This window comes from Mirounga leonina, unplaced genomic scaffold, assembly GCF_011800145.1.
Source record: "Mirounga leonina isolate KUSES-001 unplaced genomic scaffold, KU_Mleo_1.0 Mir_129, whole genome shotgun sequence".
In the NCBI taxonomy this organism is placed as follows: domain Eukaryota; kingdom Metazoa; phylum Chordata; class Mammalia; order Carnivora; family Phocidae; genus Mirounga; species Mirounga leonina.
Window position 1 is genome coordinate 17350556 of NW_023270323.1, and position 22763 is coordinate 17373318.

The 22763-nt window shown below is 37.7% G+C and overlaps 1 long non-coding RNA gene across 2 annotated transcripts in view; it reads left to right on the top strand.

The window, feature by feature from the left end:
- Nucleotides 1-6814: 6814 nt before the first annotated feature.
- The window catches only part of LOC118010409, a 30568-nt gene continuing 14619 nt past the window's right edge, over nt 6815-22763 (top strand). For both annotated transcript variants that reach the window (XR_004679189.1, XR_004679190.1), the window contains exon 1: nt 6815-6850. This is a non-coding gene — a long non-coding RNA (uncharacterized LOC118010409). The remainder of the gene's footprint in view (nt 6851-22763) is intronic.

A 22763-nucleotide genomic window follows, 5' to 3' on the forward strand; every position in this document is an offset into this window, starting at 1 on the left:
AATGATGTATTTATATCAATGATGTTAAAAATTTAATTCAAACGATAAAGACCAGTTTACAAGTAGTTTCAAAATTATTAAATCTATTGGACTGGTAAAGATAGTATAATTATCAAATTATTTCTTCTAATCATGTATAAAATGGAAGGGATTACTGAGCTTCAAAAGATTTCCCTCAACTCTTCAAAAATCAGTCCAATAACCTTGACCCAAGGTCATTATGCCTATGTTTATAATTTCTAACTTTGAAAAAATGTTCTTAGTATCAATCGAGAAGAGAGGGCTTGTATTACACTTCTGATGCTTCTATCACAAATTACCACAAACTTAATGGTTTAAAACAACACAAACTTCTTCTCTTGAAGGTCTGGGGGTGAGAAGTCCAAAATCCGTTTCAATGAACTAAAAGTTCCACAGCGTCAGTTCCTTCTGGAGGCTCTGAGAGGATTTGTTTCTTTGTCTTTTTCAGCTTCTAGTGGCCCCTGTAACCCTTGGCTTGTGGCCCCTTCTTCCATCTTCAAAATGTATTATTCCAACTTCTGCCACAAGCATCACATCCCCTTTTGTTTTTCTGGTTTCTTTTCTCAAAATCCTTCACATAAACATATCTGCAGAGTCCCTTTGCCATGAATGGTAACAGTCACAGGTTCTGGGGATTAGAACATGGATATCTTGTGGGGGCATTATTCAGCCTATCACAAAGATTAGAATGATTTACCTTTCATTAAATATTTCCCTTGTGTCTAACACCCTAAGAAAGTACAAGTTGAGTTCAACTGTCTCCATTAAATCCTTGCCTGCCCATATCCTTTAGATCTTGTCATCACACAAGTGATTTTGTTTTTGGAGGAATTCCATTTGTCCCCATTCTACTGCTTCATATTTTACTTGAAATTTTTCTCAGAAAAGGAAAAATGCCAGAGGATAAATTCTTGGAAGATTCTTTGCCAGATGATAAACCTCGCACAAGGTTGAAAAGCATATGGGCAATTTTATGTTGCCTCTGGAGAATTTACCTGGCCTATCTGCCCAAGCCCAGAAGTTAACCCAGATTTAGTCCCTCTGATACTTTATGCTGCCCTACTGAAAATCTATTTAGAAAGATTGAAATACCGCTAGAGCCAAAAGACAAAAATAAGTTGATGTTGCTAACATCAGCAATATACATATAAAATGAACTTGAGAAACAGTTCTTAAATTATTGTATTAACTATTTTGTGCTAAATTATGTGGCATTCCCACATGGTACACCCTGTGTTTATATAGGTCATTGATTGCAATCTTACCTCTCATACATTATATATAATATATGTATATTATGTATATATGTATATTTATGTATGTGTATGTATATAAATCAAACCATATAATATATATATAATATATATAAAATAATTATCTGTTGAATTTTCGGTTGTGAAATGTATGTTCTACAGTGACATCGGATACATTCCACAGCCGAAAATTCAACAGATAACTATTGAATGCCTACTGCGGGCCAGACAAAGTGTGGCTCACCAGGGAAGTGGTATAATGAATCAGCTGAACTTCCCTTATAGGGGAGAAGAAAATACTTCCCATGAACAGGTAACAAGTGGGATGAGTATTTTAAATGTGCAAGTTCTGTGGTTGCAAATAATGATGACTTAACTGGGTTGCAGATTTCAGGGAAAAATTGGAAGAAGCAAGAACTTTGAAGAATAAGGACACAAAGGGAGAAGGAAAGAAGAATGTTGTAGACAGTGGAGAAGCATGCCCTAGAGTTAATAGAAACTTTGGCTGTCTGTGACAACCCAGAGATAAGAATTACCAACCAGAGAGCCAAGAAGGGTGGCAAAAGATGGCTCAGGGTGGTTTAGGAAGGGATCAGGAGGTGTAGGGCCCTGTTCACTCTTCTTTTTTTTTTTTTTAAAGATTTTATTTATTTATTTGAGACAGAGAGAATGAGAGACAGAGAGCATGAGAGGTAGGAGGGTCAGAGGGAGAAGCAGATTCCCTGCCGAGCAGGGAGCCCGATGCGGGACTTGATCCCAGGACTCCAGGATCATGACCTGAGCCGAAGGCAGTTGCTTAACCAACTGAGCCACCCAGGCGCCCTGTTCACTCTTTTTTTACTATGTCTTCAGGATGGAAAGAAGTCGTTCAGCAGGTGTCAGAGGTCTATAGCAGGAAAGCAAGATCAGCAGGTTGACATTTTGAAGCAGAGATTAGGGAGGGGACCATAAAGGAAAAGGTGTATCGCAGATACTTCGGCATCTGTTCTCAAACCCTACATCCCTGTGCACTGTCTGGATAGTACATTTCTGAGCTTGTCATACCTCCTTGAATTATGGGAGCATTTGTTTTCTACTGCCTCAATTAAAACCTACCCCTCAGTTTTAAACAGATGCCATGTGTTTAAAGTTAGAACTAGTCAGGGCGCCTGGGTGGCTCAGTCGGTTAAGTGGCTGCCTTCGGCTCGGGTCATGATCCCAGGGTCCTGGGATCGAGCCCCACATCAGGCTCCCTGCTCAGTGGAGAGCTTGCTTCTTCCTCTCCCTCTCCCTGCTGTTCTGCCTACTTGTGCTCTCTCTCTCTCTGTCAAATAAATAAAATCTTAAAAAAAAAAAAAAAAAAGAACTAGTCGTTCTTGCTTCACACTTGTATTTTTCTGTTACTTTTAAAGATCCAAAAAGAGGGCGCCTGGGTGGCTCAGTTGGTTAAGTGACTGCCTTCGGCTCAGGTCATGGTCCCGGGGTCCTGGGATCGAGTCCCGCATCGGGCTCCCTGCTCTGCGGGAAGCCTGCTTCTCCCTCTCCCACTCCCCCTGCTTGTGTTCCCTCTCTCGCTGTGTCTCTCTCTGTCAAATAAATAAATAAAATCTTTAAAAAAAATAAAATAAAAAAAATAAAGATCCAAAAAGAGTACTACTATTTTGAATAATTTGGCCCACAGTACTGCCTACCCCCCCCATCCCATGTCTATGGGACTTCTCTGCCCTGTGCCGAGATCTCTGGGGTCTGACCCCCACCTTGTCTCTTGTTGCCACGCTAAGTTCTTCAGCCTTACCCCCACATTAGCTAGGGGTGCCCTGTAAATGCTTGTGCAACCCTTTCCATGGTCACAGCATGTCCGGCCCAGAAGACCTAGTGATTACACTCATGAGGATGTCACTCCTATCAAATTAGCCTTCACTTTTGGGGCTTCCGCTGCAACGGAGACAAAAAGACTCCCATGTTAATGTTATAATTTATTAAACAGTCACCATTAAACTGCTGGGGAAACAGTAGCGAAGAGTGACAAGATCATGGCCCTCGTGGAATTTACGTTCAAGTGGGGAACTAGAGAATAAACAATGGGACTTCTAGAGATGCTCTCGTAAGGTGTCCAATATGTAGTATGTGCCCGATGCGCTGTGAAGGAAATAAAGCAGGAGGAGATACAAACTGAGTGGAAAGGGATTTGCGGTTGAGGTGGTCAGGGAAGGTATCTCTGAGGGGATGAGAAGTCCAGGTAGAGGGAAGAGCACATTCCCAGTGGCTGAGGTGGAAAGGAGCTTGGTAAGAACAAGATGGTGAATGGAGAAGGGCAGAGGGGTTGAGAGAGAGTGATAGAAGAAGCTGAGGTAGAAGGAAGCAGAGCTCGTAGGGCTCCCAAGGCCCTGTAAGGGGATGAGACGATGCTCTCACCACGGTAGGAAGCCATTCTTTGTACTAGGGGCAAAAAATGACTAACTTCTGCATGGAGAGTAAGCTTTAGGAGGCCAAAGTGGAAGGAGAGAGATGTGTGTAAACTACTGAGAGATCGCTTCTTTAAAGTTCGGTGTAAGTATAAGTTCATATATGTGTTCACCAAAGAACAGTGATCAAAATAGAGGAACTGTATTTCAAGTTGATATTATTAAAAGCAATACCAGGGAGTTAAAACTATCTTGTACTCCAGTTGCTTGTGTGCTTGGGTAACTGGTATAATAAACTGCCTTTACTCTCCTCTTCGTAGTGAACGAAAGAGCATGACAGGCTGTGTCTAAGAACTTACCTCAGTGGGGAGGGGCTCTCGTTAGTTGTCCCTTTGAAGCTTCAGCTGAGTTCTCCCACATGAAATGAATCTCAGATCTGAACTCTGCAATAGTGGCTGAACAAAACTGAATTTCTCTGCATAAAACAAATCTTGGAGGCATTTCCCCCTCCCCTGAAATAGAAGGGAAATAAAATGGAGAAAAAAAGAGGTGAGAGGGAAGGGCTGAGCAACATTATAGGAGGTTAGAGCATGAACTGAGAAAATGACAGAGGGAATGGTTGTTTTTTTAAGAATGGGGAGGCCTGGTATTCTGTTTTCCATGGCATGCATTCCTGAAATGCAAAGCCTACTGTCTCATAATTTCAACTGCCACTTCTGTTTTTGTGTTACTTAAGGGAGTTACTTGAGTTCAGGAAAAGCTTTCAAGGGGTAATAAAATGATCCTTAAGATTAATATAAAAATGAGCCTCTCTGAAAACGTGCAAAAATATTGAGAATTGGCCCTTCCAAAACCGATGAATGGGTTTAAGATAATATTATATGGCTCTTAAACAGCAAGGTGCCCCCATCTGTTAACTGTTTTCCTAGAATTATATATATACATATATACACACACACATATATATATATAATTATATATACATGCATACACACATAGTAAGAAGGGAGAGTGATTTTAAAGTCAATAAAACTAATATCTATTGCAAACATTGTTCAAGTAGTAATCTTGAACAAGACATCCATAAAATTGATAAACTCTAAAATGATAGGAATAAAAGGGATCAGATTCTCCAAATTTCCCCTAAACTATTACATCATGTGCCAATGAACCTTGAGTTCTTAGGAACAAATTATTGGATTCTATACATGCAATAGGGGTAATGTTTACGTCTCTTATTTTTTACTTTCTATAGCTGCATACAGATACACACACACACACACACACACACACACACCTTTTTAGGAAATGCATTTGTATTCAAAAACGGTATAAATGAGTTGAAATATGAACCTTTGTGCACTTCACAATCCTAAGGATATCCCTGATTATGTACGTGAAGCATTTTGACATCTGAAAATAATGATTTCTTAGCATGTTTAAAGAAAACAAGGCAAATCACTTAACATTAATAACTTGCATTTATATATCCTTTTATAATTTCCCAAAGTACTTCCACGTGCATTTTTCACTGTTTTTAGTTAATAAATATGTACTGGCTACATACAATGTCTACAGTGCAAATTTGGTGAAAACCTACACAAATTTAGTATGAAATTGTGGTGTAAGGATATGGGTGGAAGGTGGAAACAACGGCCTTCCTATGATGCTCAGTGAAAAGAGTCTTGCAGCATGAATCCTGAGTGGCCCATTTAAAAATAAACCCTGATCACATAAAGCGAGATTTAATGCTAAATGAGGCCTGTTTATATGGGCAACTCAAGATAAACTCTGTACCGCTGAGAGTGTCTCATTTTGCTGCCACACAATTTTCCGTGTATATTAACAGCCTTCCTGAGGAAGCAAAATACTTTTAAATCATTTAATGCACTTTAAACATTACTTTGGTCTAACTCACAGATAAGTTAAGCCACATAAAAATTGAATATCCCTTAAGGGTAAACAAAACAAAACAAAATACCATAAAAATGATGAGGTTAAGAAGGTTGACGTGATTCCTAGGAAAAATGAAGTTTTCCGTAGGAAATTGTTTTCAGGGCCAGCTGAAGGACATTATGATAGAGATCATTGCTTTAACATAATTTCAGAGGCAGTTAATGTTGAACAAGAAAGGAAAGAAAACCCAAGACAGTGAAAGGATAATTAATTCAGTCTTGGTTTTAATTTCCAAGGATCATATGGTGGAGTGACCCTTCATACTAGAAAACGGAACTAGATTTATATTTTGCTTTTTTACTTTGTGATGATTAACTCTTCCCAGTATTTATTCTATTTTGACATCAATGTTTCCCTTACATTTTACCAACTGACCTGCACAAAGTAGGTGAAGAACGATGTTGCAGAGGATAAGGTCAGGCCCTGAAATATTCCCACCTCCACAGCACCCTAATTTTCCGGTAGCCCCTGGAGATGGCATGCTGTGCCTGGGTGGAGTCCTGGGGGTAGAAGAGGTTAGTTGTGCCTAGTAGCCAGGAACATAAAGACCCCAGATTAATGCAAACCCTGTTGTCAAAAACGGACCAAGGAGGTCAGAAGCCAATCAATGCCCAGTGTTACAAGTGATGAAAGGTAAGAACAAAGTCAGAGAGTGGGAAAACTGCCTATTTCGCAGATTCTTTAGCTTCCCTGATGAATATTTGTGGGTGCCTACCATGTGCCCGTCTCTGCACTAGGCGAGGGGACCCTGCAGGAAGAAAGAGAGACTGGTCTCGGCAGTCTTCCTGGCAAGTGGGGACCAACATTGAACAAGATGATGCAAGGTCATGAGTCTCCCAAGAGGAAATATGAAGTGCTATAGGGGCATGTAATGGGAGGGGGCTAACCTCGTCTGAATCATTAGGGAAAGCTGTGAAGTTGTCCCTGCGATCAGGAGGGTAAGTAGCGTTTCCTTCCTTCCCTCCTTTCTTCAGGTCTACTCACTTAGCAACATAAGTGTAACATAGGACAGCGGACTGCCTGGCACATGATAGGCTCTCAATGAATATTTGTTAATGAGTTAGAAAATAATTATTCAGACTTTCAGTTCCTCCACGACTGAGTAGTCCCAATTCCTCCTATGTCCTCCCTATTACAGCCCCAAATTCCTGCACATGACACAACTAAAACATAGGAAGCCCGTGAAAGGTGGAAAGAAGAAGGCAGAGGTCCCGGAACTTGAGGAACAACACGCAGGTGAGTACCTGGCTTTCCTTATTGCCTGACCTTGGAAAGGGTGCCTCAGAAATCCCCAGGTGGGAATCCTCAACAGGGGACCTAGAAAGCCCCAAGGAAAGCCTCTTTCCACCGGCCGCAGGATACGGAAAGTGCAGCCTACCAGCAGAAAGCCTTTCTGGCAATACTTGGTCAAATGCAACCAAATGACAATGGAAAAATAACACCCTCCCCCGACCCTCCGGTGTTTTCCGTGGAGCTAAGTGGGACGTTGCTGTTCCAAGGCCCTGTGCCTCCAGCCCTCGGCCCCTCACCACGCCACAGATGCAGGCGGTGAGCTCCTATTCGCCTGCTGGATTCCGTCTCCCGGCTAGTGGAAACAAGTGGTAGTGAGTTGAGCGGTTACACTTCCCTAGCAGCCATGAGGCTTAACTAGGGGTGGCAAGGCTGGACGAGTGACCATTATGCTTTACCCCACCCCTGTAAGTATCAGCAAGGTCCGGTTGTACCTCCACACGCCAAAATTCCGGGTTTTGGAATTGTTGCAACATTCATCTTGTTTCATCACTTTTGTTGTGTTTACAAATTGACCCATGTGCCATTTCCTTTTTTTTTTTATTGTAGCACCAGAGTTAAACTTTCCTCTGTAAAAGAGTATAATTAACACGTGTGTGTGAACACTCTTTTGAACTAGAATAACTTGTTTGTTCCCATTCAACATTAAAGGGCCTCAAGACCACCCCGTAATGAGATTCACATTTTGGAGACAACATTGGTATAGTAACGCATTTCATGCTGTTGTTCCATAATTTGCCTAATCACAGAAAAAAAGCATTACATTGGAAAGGTCCAACCTCCCCATTCGTACAAAGTTATAGTTAGCTAATCACAGAAGAAATTACTCTTTTCCCAGGGTTTTGTTTATATTTTTAAGCTAATTAGAAGTCAGAATTTAGGGCACCTGGGTGGCTCAGATGGTTAAGCGTCTGCCTTCGGCTCAGGTCATAATCTCAGTGTCCTGGGATCGAGTCCCGCATCGGGCTCCCTGCTCAGCCGGGAGCCTGCTTCTCCCTCTCCCTCTGCCTCTCTCCCTGCTCATGCTCTCTCTCTCTGTATCTCAAATGAATAAATAAAATCTTAAAAAAAAAAAAAAAAGTCAGAATTTAATCAGTGTTTTCTATTGCTCTTCTAAACTCTAGTGAGACCATTTCCCCTACTAAGTCAAGCCAAAATAATGAAAACAGAGTATAGGGCTTAATTAAGTAGTGAAATCAATAGATATTTACTGATTACTGGCAACATACTAGTGCACTTTGCTGGCCACTGATTCACAGCTGTGAAAAAAGACAGAAACATGTTCCTTGACCATTAGCAAGCATCTTATCTCTAATTTCAATAGTTTTTTATTGCTGATATAACAAATTACCATAACTCTCATGTCTTCAAGGAACACAAATTTATTATCTTCCAGTTCTGTAGGTCAGAAGTCTGACGACATTTTTTATGGAGGCTATAAGGGAAAAATCCATTTCTTTGAGGTTATAGGATTAAGATGTCTGGTTTTTTGGCTTGGCTATCAGTGATTGCCACCCCAGTAACCAGAGACCACCCCATCCCTTTGCTCATGGCTTTCTTCTTCCACCTTCAAAGCCAGCAATGGGAAGTCAGACGTTCTTCACTTTGCATCTCATGGACCCAATCTTTTGCCTTTCTCTTCCACTTTCAAGGAATGATTAGATTGGGTAGAAAATCCAGGACAAATTCCCATTTCAGGGACCTTCATCTTAACCACATCTGCAAAGTTCTTTTTGACATGTCAGGTAGCATATTCACAGGGTCTGGAAATCTTTGGGTGAGGGGAGCATTATTCTGTCTACTGCATAGAGAATGAATTTAAGAATTTGGCCTGTGAAAATATTTTCTTGAAATAAATTTATTTCAAGTAATAGTTTAAATTCATATCATGTGCTTTGAGAATGGAACTAAATTAAAATTACTCAGATGTTCATAATGGCATTTGAAAATTTATGTTTGTTTTAATTTCTGATAAATCCAATTTATTTAAACTCAGGCGGAAAAATTCTGGTTTTCCTCATGCCAACCAAGGCCTCTTTTCTAGTAATTTTGAAAGGCTCAACATTCTCAGGTTCTTTGTCTATAGCCATTGGCCACATCCACCATATAAGATCCTAATTCTGAATTATTGCTTTCAATTTTCCTGTTACAAAGCTAAGGAACACTGCTAGAGGACTTTGAGTCAATCACCAATTGACACCATTAAAAAAAAGGATGTGTGTGTGTGTGGTTTTCCAGTATTATATACAGCTCTACTGCTGTTGAGAATAAATAACTCTTCTGGAAGACAATTAACATGTCCTTTTTCTAGACTCAAATAAGTTTGCTTTATGTTTCTTAAAAAAGAAAAAAATCACAGACATAAACAAAAATATAACCATATGATTAAATATTGCAGCACAATCAATAATAATAAAATATGGAACCCAGCTAAATAACAATAGGGCAGTGATAAATTAAAATCTGGTACATATGATATATTGAAGAACACTTGATTGCATGAGATGTGTGTGATATATATATATTTTTATACTTACTTAGAGTTTCTATATATGAAACATATATATATATATATCCTTATTTAAAAATACTAGGTTATAAAAGGTAGCTATATTATCATTTCATCATAAAAACAATTAAAATCACATAATAAATGCACATAAAATTTAGATATATAAACTTAAGTATAGCAGTAGATGCACACAAAAAAGTCGAGTGATAATAATGAATGATGGCATTTCAGGTAATTTTATTTTTAAGAAATTATAATTTCACTCAAAAACAAATACATTTCCATTTTAAAATGCCATTTGGATTGCAATCTCTGATGCAGCTATCTATACATATCCACAATAAAAGAAAAGAGTGAAATTAAAAGTTAAGAGTGTGAGATACAAAGAATACGACAGTGAGATGAAAAGGAAATTGAATGAGTTAAGGTAAAAATTAGAAAGAAACTAAAATTCAAATAGCTAGATCAACAAAAATCAATATTAGAATACATGCCACAGAATATTTAGTCATATTGAAAACACAGAGAAGGTCTTTTAAAATTAAGAAAAAAGAGACAAAAGATAACAACCACGATGATGACCTGGAAAGACCTTACCCTCCAACTCACTCACCTCCTTAATCTACTAATACAATCTACTGATCAAATGAGATTTTATTCAGTGAATCATGAATCAGGGAGCATCCAATCAGCAGGTACAAAGGAGCTCTTAAGAGCTGTACAAGGAGAAAGACTTTTATAGACCAGTGTGAGCAGAAACAAGGGAATTATACTGGACATTTACCGATAGGTTGAAGCACCTTTTCCTTAAATGGAGCAAAAGGAGTCTTGGAGCCTGGTCAGGTAGCATGTTATCCTAGATTTTACATATGGGAGAATAAAAATGTGTAGTTTATTGAGTTTGGTATTTAGAATAATTTATGTTGAAAAAAATTTTAAAGTCATTTCAAAAGTAGACATTTGTAGGGTTGAAAGTAAATTATTTATTTCCAAATAACTGAGGAAGACAAAAACCAAGCTAAATGAAACAAAATTGCTCATAAGATCATAAAAAGGGGTGATAAACATAAAATAAAGACAAACAACAGAAATTAAAATACCAGAATGACAGAAGACCAAATATGTCATTTACAATTGCAAATAAAAGTGATTTAAATACTTCTGTAAAATTCAGTGGTTTGCATTTTATCATAGAAAGATTAAAATAGTAACAAAAGTAAAAGTTAATAAGTTAAAGAAATGACACAAAAATATAACAGATAAAATAAGTAAAGCAAAGCATAAATCAAAAATAAAATTTAACACATCAAATACAAATAATAAAAAAGTTGATTAGTTAATGAAAGATAAAATACAGAAACCAAAAATTCAAAATGTCTGAAGACCAAACATACACATTACAACTGCTAATGGAATTTTAAAACTTCTTAAAAAATTCCATGGCTCATATTGAGTAAAAGAAGACCCCAAATAATCATTCCTCTTATATTATGTCCAAAGACAGACAAGACTAAATTATGATGAAAGAAATCAGGAAGCAGTTAGATGGGGGGTTTGCAGAGTGTTGGATTTACTGGAAAAGAGAACAAAGGAATGTGTTGGATATGATGAAAATGCTCTATAATCAGTGGCTCTCGAAGGGTGGTCCAGACCAGCAGCATTAAGTATTACCTGGGAACTTGATGAACATGCAAATTCTTGGTCCAGAGCTACTGAAAGAGAAATAGGAATTCAGAAAGGGAGAACCAGCAATCTGTATCTTAATAAGTCCTCTCACAGATTTTAAATACACACAAAACTTTGAGAATTAGTACTTTGTTTTATTATACAGATGTAATAAATGATCAATAGGGCTAAATATTTAGAAACTGTTTTGTCTTATGTAAATTATAATCTTTTTTTCTGAAGTCAAATAAAAAGACTCATTTTTCAAAAATAAAGGCTTACATTTTGGGATGAAAATAAAAATAACATAAAACTAAAACACACCAAAAAATGTAAGAAGAACACAGAAAAATTATCAATGCATAAAATTTTATAAGGAAAACACAAGTGAAAATAGAGAAGCATATTGCCAGAGACAGATGAAATTAAAGGAATGTGATGTCTCATGACTGGTTAAAATATTCAAACCAGAAGAAAAGTTAAATGGCTTATTTCAACTATACCTATTGATTACTATGTGATATGGGGTTGATATATAAAAAGGAAAATGCAAGTCAGTTTTATTTAATTGGACAGAATTTTGTATAATTTTTAATTCTTCTTTAGAAAACGTGAGAAATCAAAGATCTCTTAGGACAGAGATTTCTTCAATATCCTGCTCAGAGATTTGGCTTGAAAACAAGGCTTAGTTGCATCGAACAGGGAAAGTCTCTGTATTCACATAACTTAATCAGTCAATTACTGGGCAAATGCTAACAGCTGTGTTCCATTCTAAACAAAATATGAATTCTAAGGTAATCAGTCCATCATACTTAATATATATTAGTACAACGCCTTTTTTTTTTTTTTAGATTTTATTTATTTATTCATGAGAGACAGGGAGAGAGAGAGAGAGAGAGGCAGAAGCAGGGAGCCTGATGTGGGACTCGATCCCAGGACCCTGGGATCATGACCTGAGCCGAAAGCAGACGCTTAACCATCTGAGCCACCCAGGCGCCCCAGTACAATGCCTTTTTGTACAATGCCTGAATGCCTTTTTATAGGATAAAATGTGGTAGTCTCAAAGTAATGTATTGAGGCATTTAAGGAGCAGTGTGTCAGTGTTGTTAAAGTGGGAGTTAAAAAAAAAAAAATGGGCGCCTGGGTGGCTCAGTCGTTAAGCATCTGCCTTCGGCTCAGGTCATGATCCCAGGGTCCTGGGATCGAGCCCCGCGTCGGGCTCCCTGCTCAGCAGGAAGCCTGCTTCTCCCTCTCCCTCTTCCACTCCCCCTGCTTGTGTTCCCTCTCTTGCTGTCTCTCTCTCAGTGTCAAATAAATAAATAAATAAAATCTTTAAAAAAAAAAAAGTGGGAGTTAGTGTCATGTCATTCTAGAAAGAAATTTTAAAATCCTTTGAAGTCTTTATAGGCAATTTAAAAAAAATTCAAATGCTTGATAAATTTCATTTCCCCATATGATATCATTATGAGGTTTTCTTAATGGTAAATTTAATCCACAGGAAAAAATATATACTTCTGAATGGAGAAACAAACCAACGGAAAAAAACTGATTTTCACAAAACTCATTTATTCTAAATATAAGACATCATAAGGACAGTGAGAATCCAGCACTGTTTGGGGTGGTTCTCTAAATTAAACAGTTGGAGAAATAGAAAAAATTTTAATGGAGTGTTTCCTGATATAAAGGCAAGGTATAGAACAGTTTTTTATACTAACTGTGGGCAGTGATGTAGGAAATATCGACTAGGATGTACCACTGTCATCTCACACTCAACAACTACAACAGCAGCAACACTAATAATCTCTCAGCTTGACCCCTGCATAGCGTGGCATTTCCTGTGTCCATCAATTCATCAACCAATCATGACATCTAGAAATCATAATCAAGTTCCTCCTTTCTTTCTTCTCCTATTTCTTGCTAGCACTAGTTTTCCCTTTCTCTTCTTTGCTATTCCTATTCCAATTAATTTAATCTTAGGTAGTACTGTCCAATAGAACTCTCTGAGATAATGGAAAACTTCTGTAAATCTACACCGGCCAATATGGTAGATGCTTGCCATATGGGAGCACTTGAAATATAGCCAGAAAGAATGAGAAACTACATTTTCTATTTTATTTAATTTTAATTAATTTAAATTTAATTATGACTAGTGCCTATTATATTGAACAGCACACATTGTAGACTTCATAAACTTGCTTCATCCATACATGCATTTGGTCATTTAAAAATACCTTTTGCGGGAAGCCTACAATGTACCCAGGCATAGTGAAGCTTCAGATTCTCAAAGGGTCTAGTGGCAAAGAAAAGAAAGTGGTAGAGGTGTGTGCACAGGGGGTTATAGGTAAGTAAACAAATACCAACTAGGTGCTGAGAAAAGACTTCTTGAGGAAGGTGGTGCTTGAAATGAGACTCAGTGGATAAAGGGTAAAGATGAGGGAAGAGCAGATAGAGAGGTCTGTAGAGTATTAATGAAGCAAAAGAGAACGTGGTCCACTTGGAGGGAAATTAGAGAAGTTCAGCATGGCTGAAATCTGAAATTTGAAGTAAGGAAGATGTCATGAGATGAGCTTAGAAAGTTAATCAAAGACCCCAGTGTCATGCCTAACCATTTCTCCCCCCTATTTTAAAGTGCTTAGAAGATAATTGTTAGGTAATGGACTAATCAAGGTTATTTTGGTTTTTAAATTTTTTTTTTAATTTTTAAGCAAAAGAGAGGTATAATTAGATGTGGAGTTAGACAATTATACAGGATGGAGAATGGATTGAGGGTGCAAAATTTGGGGGGATGTCAGTTGGGAGATTGTTGCCATGGTCTTAGACTGTAATGACTGTAGGGAGAGAAAGTAAAATGTGTTGGAAAAAAATTATAATGGAGTTAGAATCAGCAAGATTTGTGATTGATTACTTCTATGATGTGAAGGGAGTTGGGGAATCAAGACACCCCACAGGTTTCTGACTCTGGCCCTTTGGACTTGCAAGAGATTGGTGACATCATTCATTAATGTGGGAGGGTTTGAGCTGGGCTAAAAATTATTTCTAAGATAACTCATTCACATGGCTGTTGACAGAAGACCTCAGTTCCCAGACACATGAACTTCTTGATAGAATTCTTTGAGTGGTTAGAAGGTTTCATCTCCCAGAGCAGGTGGTGAGAGGAAAGAGAGAGAGAGAGAGAGAGAGAGAGAGAGAGAACATGATGCTTTTTAGCTTTTTATGACTTAGTTTGTTTTGGAAGCTGTGCACCATTGTGTCTACCTTATCCTATTTGTTAGAAGGGAGTCAGTAAGCCCAGCTCACACTCAGTGGGAAGGAATTAGGCTCCACCTTTTTGAAGTCTCGGAGAAGTGTCAAAGAATTTATGGGCATATTTTAAAACTACTGCACTAGTAAATACAAGCTTATTTATTATAGCAGTTAGCTTTGCTCTAACTATTATAGGGGAACTATGAACTTAGTTCTGATCCTACTCATTTACTTTTGTGAAATATGTAAATGGCAATTTTCAATGGACTATCAGGGAATACCCGCAGTAGGAGTGTATTAATGGAAGTGGAGCCCAAAAACGATTCTAAAAACTCATAGTCAAACTGTGTGAGGAGAACCAAGAAAGAAGGATATGTAGAAGTTAATGAATCACAGTATTTTGAAAAAGAAGCAGTGGATATAATACACACTGACTTTAGGTTAAAATAGTTACTCCTAGAGAGGAAGAAACAGAGAAAGGATGGGGATTGTTAGGTATCTCCTATGTTTTATTTATTTTTTAATAAGATAGAGTTCAAGAAAGTATGGCAGGATGTCTGTATCTGTTTAATCTGAATGATAAGTCATGAGTGTCTGTTATATTTATTATATGTAGTTTTATATTTGAAACAATAATTTCAGTGAATTAGTGCTTATAGAAGCCAAATTTCGGTGGGATAAGAAGTTAATAGGGAGGTTGATTGGAAAGGTCAGAAATAGGACTTTGTAGATTAAAAGAAGTTATATTTTTGTTACTGCTTCCCTCTAAAACAAGGTGACTTAAGTTTATTTATTGGCCAAGGGTGCAGAGGGTGGGGATGGGAAAGCCAATAGAGAAGGAAGTCATGGAGTATCAGACCAAAACCTCCAAAGAGAAGAACAAGGTCCAGAATGCAGATAGAAGCCTTGTCATGAAAGGGACTTGGGCCTTTCTTTGTCTTCTTGTGTGGTGGGGAAAAAAGGTGAGAAGGTGAATGCAGAGAGAGGCTCTTGTTACAGCAGGAAATTGAGGGAGTCACCCAGATAGAGAGGAATAAGCATGCATAGGGCTTGATAAGCATCCTAAAAGTCTGCATATCTGTTTCAGGAATCAGAAACTAACCCATCACAAAACAGTCCCAGTGCCTGGGAGTACCTGCCTGAGTTACACAGGCTGGTTTCTCAGAAGCAAATGGTGAGATGCAAATGTTTGGGGTTTGGGGTGCAAATGTTTATTGGGGATCAATGCCTATGAAAGAATGGAAATCATCTAATGAGTTTTTGTGGACCACTGGGTGAATAGCCATGGATCATTCATGTAGTGAAAGTAAATGTATCAATATGGAGAAGTCCCAAGAAGAGAACATGGAGTGAAAAAAACAACCTGCCTAAGGATATCTGCCATATGATAAAATTTGTATAAATTTTTAAAACAAACAAACCAATCATATATGATATGTTATAGATAAATGAAGAAGTGGAAGTGTAAAAACGTCTATGGGAATGGTACACATCAGTGTAGTTACCTCTGGTTGGCATAAAATGGAAAGGAAGGGAAGGTTCTATCTGTGAGGCAGGTGTGTTGAGCCTCATGCTTGACACATAATAAATGTAGGTGTTAACAAATATAATAATAAAACATGTTAATATATGTTTATTCTTACTGGTGTATATACAGGCATCTGTGATATTATTTTATTTTATTGTTACTATGTTTAAAAGATTCGTACTTAATGATTTTGAAGAAACAAACACCATCAGGGACCCTTTCCTAATTATACAAGGCCAATAATAATACTAATTTCCAACATGATATGGGACTTTAATCTCAACTTTCTGAAGGCCAAACCTCTATGAATTGGTGATTAAGTGAAATAGTCAAGCCAGTCACATAGTGTTTGAATACACATACGCACACACACGTGAACCTCCTCTTGGTGTAACATAAGCACCAGTAACCTCATTTAAAGGCTAGGGCCAAGTGCATTTGTCTTTTCTCCTTATCTGATGAATTCTTCAAGGGCAGCATGGTGTCCCTTTATGCTCTGCCAGCCAGCCGTCCCTGGCATATTGTGAGCACTCAATAAATAATAATTACTTCAGCCCCTTTATAAACAATCATGCATTTACTCAATAAATAATCATTAATGATAATGAAATGACTGAAAAGAATGGCAAAACTTGAAAAAAGTTATAAATGAGATGTACCTGTCTGGACCCAATTAAAGGTGATTTTTGTGGAAGGTGTACTTAGAACTTGAGCCCTGTGAATTTCACATAGGTATTCCGTGCCTTAGATTTTAGGACGCTTGTCTTCTTTTAGTTCATATTATCACTGATGTCTCTGCTGTATTCAAATGCATGTATATGAAGCTCTGTTATGCATGTGTGTGTACATATATGTATATGCGCATATCCCTATATATGTGTATATTTGTGTTTGTTTCTATGTATATCCCTATATATATGTATATATGTGTTTGTATATATGCATATCCCCATAAATGTGTGTATATATGTTTGTATATGCACAAACACATTTTTTCTATCTCAATCTGGATATCACTGATTCTTGGCAAGTCTGTGAGGCATTACATTTATCTTTGTCAGTATGTATGTGGGAAGAATCTTCTCCATTTTGTAACACCATTGACACTGTGGTGGCCTATTTGTGCCCCCAATCTTCTATGCCCCATGTCCTCAACTATCATAGGTGGTAGCTAATATTATTACTATCAGATTACTATTTAGTTAATCTCATAAACTAATTTGTAATGAGGTATTAGTAACTCAAAGAATTATTTTCTTACTTTAGTATGGACCGTTGATACTTTCCTCTGAAAAAGTGATTGACAGTATGAATTCCAGAAGTGCATTCTGTCCAGGCATGCTGTGTGGGACATACAGTTCAACAGGGATCCTGTGATAGTAATCAGATCATGGCATTTGTGCATATTCTTGCTACACAATTCAGATGGCAGGTGAAAAATAAGTTCACCCCATCGTTTGTTCTCAGATATCTAGCTTTTTCATCAAACAAATGAAAAAAATGCAAAATATTGATTTTGCATTATTTTCCTTTACTTTTCGGTTGTACAGACATAGTCTTATTAAAATTTAAACCAACTTTCAGCAATGCATTTGGAAAACAGAACAGCATATTAAAAATCATGTGACAGGGGTGCCTGGGTGGCTCAGTCGTTAAGCGTCTGCCTTTGGCTCAGGTCATGATCCCAGGGTCCTGGGATCGAGCCCCGCATCGGGCTCCCTGCTCTGCAGGAAGCCTGCTTCTCCCTCTTCTACTCGCCCTGCTTGTGTTCCCTCTCTCACTGTGTCTCTCTCTGTCAAATAAATACATAAAATCTTTAAAAAAAAAAATCATGTGACATGTTGTAAACCAATCTAAGTTGATAAGGCCACAATTATCTATTGAATTCCCAGTTTATTTCTCACTCGAACTTCTTATTGGAGACTCATCCATTCCCTCCGTTCCCCTCCATAACTGCAACTGAAATTAAATACTGTTCATCTCATCCAGAATCCAGGGTGTGTCTCTCAAAAAAGTGAATGAATGTCTGCCCTTTCTGAGTTGGTTCCATAGAGTAACTTTAAAGAGGGAACACCACACTTGAAGAACTATGTAATTCAGCCAATGCTTTTATTGATGGGAACAGTTTTGCTTAAGTGTGAAAGCTTTTTTAAAAGAAGATAATGTGAGAAATAGGTATAATAAAAGGAATGAGCCCTTTAGATGACAATGGGGTGATAAGAAACACTTGATGCTGTGCTTATGACTTATTTTGTTATTTTAGTCTAATGGCCTGAAAGGTACTTTAAAAACCATCTAGGTGGATATATATTATGTGGAGATAATGGTGTAGATGGTTGTTTCCATTTGACTTTAAAATAAACTTCAAAGTCAGGAACTTTTTGTATTATGTTGGATTGTTGAATTATGTATTTTTGAAAGCATGGTTTTCATATGCAAAGTATCTTCCCAACATGTACATATTTTAAAAGAATTCTTTTACTCAAAATGTAAAAACACCAAAATAAATACCTTAATTCAACCAGGGAAATTGGTTGATGAGTCCTCTAATGGAATAACAAGTCAGATCTGCCCTTTTAAAACTCACCTTTGTTTCTACTGCCTGAGCCATCACTGAAGATTAAAGACAGGCTTCAAAGAGGGCTATTCTTCATATTTTACCTGCTCATTAAATGCCAAGATAGTTTTTTACTCAATTATACATCTGCCAATGAAAATGGTGAACAAAGACAACATCAAGGCCATGTTTTCCTTTCGATCATTGTTCCCTAGTGAATGACAAGGTTGTGAGCTGTCTTACAACAATTTATATTGACCCAGGCTTCATAAATCTGGTAGAGGAGACTGCGTTGCTGAGCTATATGTTGTGATCATGTCTTTCTGCTAACAACATTAATCATTTGCTCAAGAGGAAGTAGCAGTTCAAGAGTGTTTTGTCGGGGCTCTTGTCAGGAAGGACGTCTTCACCAAAGGCTTTAATGTTGCCCTTTCTCCTGTGGGTGTCTACACTCCTCTCTATAGGTCTTCAGGCTCTAACCTACCTTGGACTCATTTTTAGGCAATGGCAAGATGAACAAAAATATGCAAAGAATCATATACTCATGAGAAAAATATGATATCTGTCAGCCACAATTTCTAAGGCTGGAGATAAAGTTAAAAGGACACGGGATACATTTGCATAGGAAAAAATAATCTTCCATGTTGAGAATCACTTGAAGTTGGAGATGCATTTGAGATAAAGATTTTTGTTTTCGCCCTTGTGATGGACTGCTTCGAACTCATTTTTAAAACACATCATTTTCTCCTTAAGAAACTACTAAACTCAACCAGAAACCAGCCAGCACATCTGTCTCTGAAAGGTTCCAGGGGAAGGCAGTAACATCACTCTGGCAGGTTATGCATCTGGCCATCAGCATTTTATTTGGAAAAAAAGGAGGGCTATGACTAATATACAGGAAATTGTGTTATTTGACACCATATTATATTAGAGAACAAAACAATGCAAAAAATTAAGTACTATGAATGAAATGAGATAAATGAGATTGTTTTAGGTATCACATGCTATAATTACTCCGTTTCTTCCCCTCGTCTTAGTGACTAGACAGAAGTGTTACTATAGAGTTTTTATTAAATGTAAATGAGTACTATGCCCTATTAAAATCTGATTTTTTTTTCCATTTGTCCTCTTGTAACTATAGTAACTCTTATGGGAGATTTTTGTTCTTTGTGCAAAGTAATTTGTAATCAAGTAGTTGACTATTTAAAAAAGTGAGACATACTTTGTTGACCACATTCTTCCTGACACTCCTGGCAAGTGCATAAACATTTCTTTCTTTCTTTTCTTTATTCTTCTGGGGTTTTTTTTAGAAATTTCCATGAAGTGCAAAGTGTGTAGGGGACGCTTAGCTTTAGTTCTCAAGACAAATACGAGCATTTTATCCCAGAGAGACAAATAGAAGAGCCCTCATCATTTATTCTTTCTCTTGCCAGTGTAGAACATGTGCTATACTTTCAGAAAATATGGTCCCCATCCTTTGTGCCTTCATTTGTGATCATTTTAGGAAACCACTTAAATAAGACTTTAATTGTACACAATTTATCAGACTGATTTCGTTCATATTGATCACAGTTTTAATTACTGTTGATAATATTGATTTGCCAGTTGTACTGAGTCTGGAAATAGAGAGGTCAATTGAGCTGACTTTTTAAAGTATATAAAATAGTAATAATTATCCCCAGCCCTTTGTCAAAGATTTCTGCCACTAACTGGCAATTTGGAAAGCCATGGATGCTCTCAGCATTATCTGTATGATAAAGACCATTTTTAATGCTACAATCTCATGTTGGATATAAAACCAGATTGCTGAAGATTTGTTCACTGCTTATTAAGTCATCTTACACCATCTGTACCTGGACCGCGTTTTGCTTACAATAAAATTAAAGTGAGGCTGTGGGTAATGAACACATTTAAAGAAATGCTGGATAATATAATTCAAAGCATTAAAAACAATACCAATGCTAATATTTTGTACAAACACAATGCAATATGATAGTAAAACCACTGTATCAATAGTATTTATTCTTTATGATATAAAATAATGCTTATAAATCATAAAGACACAAAAAATTTAGAGAAGGAAACAGTCCCTCATAATCTTAGAGGGATTCATGTGATTTTAGAACTTTTATTCCCACTTTTTTTCTCTCTTCATATATTGCTTAGTATTGGATGCAAATTTACAAACTAGGATGTCTGTGGAATCCTAATCCGCACTGAAACAAAAACATTTTGCATTATCAAGAAACCCTTCTTGAACACATGAAAATAATCTAAATCATCGAAAAGAATATTTTAAAAAGTTATTTCATAGGGCAGGTCTTTGACAATATCTCTCCTCCTCAACTGCAAAGCTGGTTACTTTACAAAACTCAGATCAAGTTTGATATTTCAGTATTGAAACATCAGCAGGTTTCTAGGGATATCCCAAGAAAGATAAATAGTTATGGAAAGATTGAGATTATTATAGGCATTTGAGATTTTTATGTAGAAGATTATTTTAGATTTTTTTTTCTATGTAGAGTTAAATGACAAGAAATGAAAGCAACTGCTTCAAGGAATGGCATGGAAATTACCACAATATCAAGAAAATTGAGTTAATCCATCTTTGAAAAGCTAATCTAATTAGAAAGTACCGAGATAACTTATTAAAATACTTGAGAAGCAGTCTTCCTGGAAGCTCTTACAGTATCACTGATGTGCTAAAGAGTTTTAAATATTTCCAGTGAGGTCTCTTCACTCCAGACTTGTGGACCCACTGCCCGATACCAACCACCTGGAAGCCAGAAAACAAAGGGGGAAATCCTCTTCCCTTCTAACTCCAAATTCAATCAATAGTCAAGTCCTGTGATTGTCCTATTTAAACATCCCTTGCCTGGGTTTCACTTCTCTCTACCCCATGATGACTTGCCTGCATTCCGACCACCATTGCCTTTCATCCAAATATGCTACAATAGGCTCTCAGCTGGTGTCCTGGTCCCCTTTCTCTCCAATCCACACTGCAGTAAGGGAGAGAGATAGCAAGGGGGTTGGTGAAGAGGGGGAAAGTAAGTGAAACTCTGATTTAGACTCCTCCTCGACAAAATCTTTAAATATGTTCTGAGTACAAGCAATTGAAAGTGGATTGTGGTGGCTCTTACGACCTGGTTCTTTCCTTTCTAGCACATCTCTCTGAACCTCTTGCCTTAAACTCACTGAAATATATGTCAATGTAACACGCAACTCCCTTCTTGAATCTGTGAACATTTTTGCCTTTTTGAATATTATGTTCTACCCTTTGTCTGGTTAATACCTACTCATCTTTCTGATATTATCCCTCTTTTTCTCTTTTTAAAGATTTATTTATTTATTCTAAGAGAGAGCTCATGTGCCTGTATGGGGTTGGGAGGGGGCAGAGGCAGAGGGAGAGAGAAACCTTAAGTGCACTCCCTGCTGAGCACAGAGCCCAGCTCTTGGCTCCGTTCCAGGACCCTGAGATCATGGCCTGAGCTGAAATCAAGAGTCGGACACTTAACCGACTGAGCCACCCAGGTGCCCCCCCCCCAGATCACTTTCTAAATGTAGCCTTCACAGGCCCTAAAAGCCTGGCTAGAGACCCCCTCCATATGCTTCCAAAGCACCAGTGCTTTCTTCATCAGAGGGCCTACCATACTGTATTGAGATTCCTGACTGCTTGTAAGGTATTAAGCCAGGAACTGTGTCTTTTTTTTTTTCTTTTTGAAAGATTTTATTCATTCATTTGTGAGAGAAGGAGAGAGAGAAAGAGCATGAGTGTGGGTAGGGGGGCAGAGGGAGAAGCAGACTTCCCGCCGAGCAGGGAGGCAGATGCAGAGCTGGATCCCAGGACCCCGAGATCACAGCCCTAGCTGAAGGCAGATGCTCAACTGATTGAGCCAACCAGGTGCCCCAGGAATTGTGTCTTTTTAACCATTGTATCCCCAGGTTTATATTTTCCAGATTTCTCTCATTTCTCCCACCTATGCACTTTGACTCCATCCGGCTGGACTATCCAGAGCTTGGTGAACTCATCCCTATTATTCTTCCTCTCTTCCATTCCTTTCCCTTGAAATCACCTATATTTGCCCAAATCTCACTTGTTCTTCAAAGTTCTGTTCGTTTGGCACCCTATCCAGGAACACTTCCCTGGTTACAAAGTGCAGAACTCCTTAGAGCCTTTGTAACAATTAAGTAACAATTAACTGGACTTGTATGTTAGATGCCTTTTTGATAGTCTTCTTCTCTTCCTTATCGCATATAGGAAGAGATTATATATTATGCATCTGTGTACCCTTAATTCCCACCTCCTAACACCAGTACCATGAAATAAATGTTTAATGTATAAATAAATGCCCAC